Raw genomic sequence first — 5,889 nt, 5'->3', positions numbered from 1 at the left:
GCTCAGCCTTACAGCCTACAACAGCTCATATCAGCATGCAGCACAACACAACACAACAGCATACAGCATACAACACAACTCAACTTTATACAGCACAGCTTAAATATCATAATTCAGCATAAACATCTCACAACACAACAATATCATTAATCAACTTAACAACATTCATCAATAACTACTTAACTCAGCAAACATCAACCTATATCAGCATATATCAACATTTCTCAGCATATATGAAAAATCACATCCGCGCCCGGTGCAAGAGTACTCGCGCCCAGCGTGGACCAACCAGAGAGCCCAAGGCTCAAATGCGCCCAACGCAATACCAATTGCGCCCAGCGCAAACCCAGGCAGAGACTTTCAGGAGTCTCACGCGCTCGGCATGCCAAACCCGCGCTCAGCACAGGGAAGGCAGAGACCTCCCCAAGGTCTCACGCTCGACGCAATACCAATTGCGCCTGGTGCCACCCCTGGCAAAGACTCCCAAGGAGTCTCCACGCCCGACGAGATGTAGTCACGTCCGGTGCCATACCAAAACCCCAAAATGTTAAGTCACTTACTGGTATCGCGCCCAGCGCGGTCCAACCACGCTCGGCATGGGCCATCCAGAGACTTCCATTCTCAAGCTCGCCTGGCGCACACAACCTTGCGCCCGGCGGGCTTGCCCAATAGAGCCCTCTGATGGTCACGCGCCTGGCGCCAAGAACTGCGCCCGACGTGTTACCAAACAGCAACCCTCCAAGTTCAAAATTTTCCCAAATCCTGCAAAAATCCAACAGTCCAAGCACATGCACACCATCCAAAACTCCACATTTTCAACCAACAACTCGAAAACCCCAGCTTTACTCACATGCAACCATCAAAACATGAAAAACCCAAATTTTCACCCAAAATCCCGAAACCCGAAAATGAAGTTTCTTCAAACACAACCATCAATCTGCAAGAATTCAGCCAACAAGTGAGTTCCTAGCTCACTCCCAAACAACCAACACGAAAAACTAACTTCCCTTACCTCAGTGAGACGATTCCAAGCTCCGGGAAAGCGGGAAGGAAGAAAAAGCTCAACGGAAAAGAGAGACGGAGAAGGAGAAGTCTCAGCAGCTACCACCAATCTACTCAGCACCACCACCTAATGGTTCCAGAAAAAGAGACCAAAGGCAAAGAAAGGGAAGAAGAGATTATGAGAGTAAGAGTGAAAATGAAAGTGAGTGAGAAGAGAAGAAAGGACGGCAACGGGGTCTCACGTAATTCAGTCTTTTTAAGTATTTATTTATTTTATTAAATTTTGACTAATAACTTAAAGTGTGTTAATATTGTGCATATTTGCAATTACATATAAATTAAGAAGAAATCAAATTATCTTGATTCCAACAAACATAATCCCAAAAAAGAAGAAAAAAAAGGAGGAGGAAAAGGAAGTTATAAAAGAGTACAAGGGGATAAGTTTGAGTACAAGGAATCCCTACTTTGCATGCCTAACTAATTGAATTATTGATTATTCTGGTCATTTAAAGCTGCCATGAAAGTGTTTGGGTTTGATTGGCATAGCATCAATATCTCCACTCATTGCATCCCTAAAGCTTGTGGGTCCTATGCACGTGAAGAAAAGAATATTCATTGTATTTGTATCACACCTATGCAATGCAATATTACTGCCATCATCACGTGCTTTCTGAAACATTTGTGATGAGCCAGTGTGAAACCTCAAACCTGAAACCCCCTAACCCTAACCCTAACCTTTCTCAATGAAAAGGGATGGGTCATCCCTCGCCACCTTTTGCATGACATGATGATGAGTACCAAAATCTGTAACTGTAAATGTGAAATGATTGGAATGGTTGGGGCTTGCTTTCCTCATTTCCTATAATTCCACCGCCCAAACCCCAGAATTTGGAATCTAGACAAAAGTTGTGGCAGCAATATAATTCATAAGATACCCTAGCTCCTTCAGTGTGCACATATAATATTTGAAGCATAATTGTCGGCACTTAGATGTAGGCATGGCAACGGGGCGGGGCGGGGCGGGTTTTACGTTCCCCGCCCCCGCCCCCGCAAATTTAAACCGCCCCCGCCCCTGCCCCCGATACCCGCCGGGGGTAAAATCTAGGTCCCCATCCCCGCCCCCGGCGGGGTTCGGGTTTCCCCGCCCCGTCCCCGCCCCTGCTCCTATTTTTTTTCTTTTTTTTTTCTTCTATTTTTCTTTTAAATAAATATGAATAATTTTAAAAAAATAAAAGAAAAGAAAAATAATATAAATTTTTACATATAAATATTTTTAATTTTGGTTTATATATATATATAAATAATTTTTTAATTATATTATTAAGCGGGGCGGGGGCGGGGGCGGGTATGGGTGCGGGGGCGGGGTGGGTATTAACATCCCCGCCCCCGCCCCCGATTTTATCAATCGGGGAAAACCCGAACCCGAACCCGAACCCGATAAACACGGGTTTTCCCCGTCCAAATCGGGGCGGGTTCGGGCGGGTACCCACGGGGACGGGTTAGATTGCCATGCCTACTTAGATGAGATCAATTCACACAATATTATTCTAATTTAATTAATAATTTCAATTTCAAATTTTAAATATATAATTATTATTAATAAAAAAATATTATATCACACTACACATATTGAGATACAAACAAATCTCACATCGATAAAATAATAATTTATAAAATATTCGCATACTTCAATTATTGAAAAATCTTTTGAATGATGATTAAAAGCAAAATCGTGAAGACTTAGGGGGTGTATTGGATTAGGATTTTAAAGGACTTTTTTAGTTAAAAAAAATCCTGCGGATTTTAAAAGACTTGGCAGGATTTTCATGACTTTTAAGATTTTGTAAGATTTTACAAGACTTAAAATCAGGATTTTAATAGATTCTGCAAGACTTTTAAATCAGGATTTTAATGGATTCTGTGGGATTTTGTGGAGTTTTGACATTTGATAAGATTTATAAAAAAAAAATTCATACATTCAAATTTAAAAAGAGTCAAAAAAAAAATAAAAAAAAAATAATAATGTCTAGATAAATAATAATAATAATTCTCCATAATATTCTATCCTCTTTTTATAACATCCACTATCAATTGTAACAATTCATCGGAATCCTCCTTGGTCCAAGCTTCATAGTTTTCTTTCTCTTTTCCTTTTTCTTTATTATTTCCTTGTAAATCTCCCATATAAATTACTAAAACAATATATGTTAAAAACTAGTTATATAAATAATTATGGATAAGAGACAAAATCAGTAAAATTATATTATTATTTTTAGAAGCACACCAATCATAAAAGATCGAATATATCTTAGTTATCCAAATGGATCAAATACCTCAGTCATTATAAAAAAAAACATGTAAAAATGAAAATATAGAAACATAAGATAATTTTTTATATAAAAAAAATCAGTATATTCGATACTGAAAAAATATTTAGATATATAATTTTTTTATATAAACAGAGGTATTTAAATATAGAGAATATTATATATATATATATATATATATATATATATTATTTTAGTTATATATTATATGATAATTTTTAACGATATTTATAAATGTAAATTATTCTAACAAATATTTTAACAATATTTTCTTTTTTAAAAAATAAGCTAATGAAGGCATAAATCCTAAACCCTAAAAAATTAGATACTACAATGTCTTATGTTAATTTTTTTTTAAATATAAAAAAATCTTAATTTCACAATATAAAAATAAAAAGAAAAATTCATAGTAAAAAAAATAAAATAATTGTTGAGTCATAAAAGGAGGAGGGATAAGAGTAACAAATTCAAGGGAAGGAGAGAGTTCGCAGTTTTTATGCTGAAATGGTTCTTCCCCCAACTAAGATCTATTTTCATCTTATTCTACTCACAGAAACCCTAACAAATTCATCTTATATATATATATATATATATATATATATATATATATATATATTGTAGAAATTATGATATATATCAATTTCATCTTTCACCTTTTTCTTTTCTTAACATGTGTTATAAAAAAAATTACCACTTAAAAGTTGAAATTTCAAGCATTTTTTGTGTTATATAAAGGAACAAATTCAACTACATAGAATAAAATAAAGCAAGTCAATTAAAGAGATCGAACAGAAAAATAGAGCAAGTCAATGACACTATCATTTACATATCAGAGTTTCACAAAATAGGGGAATGGGAAGAGAACAGTACTACAATATTATATATGATCAATGAACAATAGTGTAATATTATTAGTAGAGAAAAAATGGAGAAGACAGGAGCTTAGAAAAAAAAAAGATGAAAAACTCACTTGAAAATTCTTGAAACACTTAAAAAATCACTTCAAACAATCCTTCAAAATCCGATGGGTTTGGATGGGATTGTTTTATGAATGTGGTATTTATAAATAACACTAGAAAGTCCTTCAAAATCCCTCTCACACAACAATCCTTTAAAATTCTTATATTTTTGAATAGCAATGAATTGTTTTTAAGTTGTAAAAAATCTCAAATGAATACCAGTAGATTTTAATGGACTCTTTAAAAAATCTTGAAAATCCATATTGAATACCACTGGATTGTTTTTAAGTGACATAAAATCCAGATTGAATACCAATGGACTTTTTTACTCAAAAAAAGTCTTTTAAAATCCTAGAAATCCTAAACCAATACACCCCGCTTAGTCTCAGACAATATATAATTATTATAGAATTGTGTCTAAAATAACCCTATAAAAATATCTCTCAAACAAATACTATAAAATAACCCATAAAAAAAATATATAATTGTTGTCACACCAACGGGGTTTTAGCCATTTTAAGTCTGGTTTAGGAGCAGTTATTGTAGAAATGGACTACAATCAACGTAAAAGTCCTTTTAATTGCGTCCAGTACCTTACTTCATCTCTCTCATCTTCTCCGCTTTCAATGCAGGTGACAACCATCACTCCGCATTTTCTTGAATGATTCTGAGGCTACTTCGCCACTTTTGAGACCCGCCATTGTTTACCACACTTGCTCCACCAAGTTCTTCATATCTATTTGTGTTATTTTATTTTATTTTATTTTTTCAGATCTATCGAGAGTAGCTTGTAAAGTTAGTTTATCTAGATTAATGGTGTTATCATTATCAAAAAAAAATTAAGGGTGTTTAAAATTCAATTAACTCAAACAAATAATCATAAACCGATAAAAAATCAAAAATAGATGAAAATCGTAAATTTATGGTTTTGGGATTTTAAATTCAATAGTTCGATTTGGATTTTCAGATTAAAATGTTGAATCACTCCAAATCGAAACAAATTACTCTTATTTATAGATATATATTTTTTCAAATACATTGTGTATGTATACAAAATTGAGATATAACATAAAATGTATTGGATAAATCTATAAGCTATTAAAGGCGTTGTTCTCTTTAAATGTACTTTATAATATTTGAGAATACTTTTATAAAATTGTAAACTACTAAAATGAATTTTAGAATAAAAAAATATTTAATATAATCACTAAAATTGTATTAAATAAATATTTTTTACTTATTATAAGAATTACTATTAAATGTATTAAGTAATCAAAATAATCTAATAATTGTATATTTTTTATTTTATTTTTAATGTATGATCTTAAACAATTAACATAATATTACATATTTTTAATTAATTTTAAAATGACAAATTTTTAAAATCACAAAAATCAAATCTAGAAATATTGGTTTGGTTTGATTTAAATTAATTTTATAATTTACTTATACTAAACTAAATTAAATCGTACTTAATTTTCTTATTTAATTTAAATGACTTTCAAAGTAAAAATCAAAATCATATCAAATCTCATTGTGAACACTCCTAAGATGATGGTTGTAGTTGGTAATAGAGGAGGAGGCACCACAAGTTTCCAGTG

The sequence above is a fragment of the Cajanus cajan genome, chromosome 8 (assembly GCF_000230855.2).
Source record: "Cajanus cajan strain Asha chromosome 8, NIPB_CcT2T_4, whole genome shotgun sequence".
Taxonomy (NCBI): domain Eukaryota; kingdom Viridiplantae; phylum Streptophyta; class Magnoliopsida; order Fabales; family Fabaceae; genus Cajanus; species Cajanus cajan.
The sequence above is the reverse complement of the archived record's forward strand: the minus strand, read 5'-3'. Positions refer to the sequence as shown.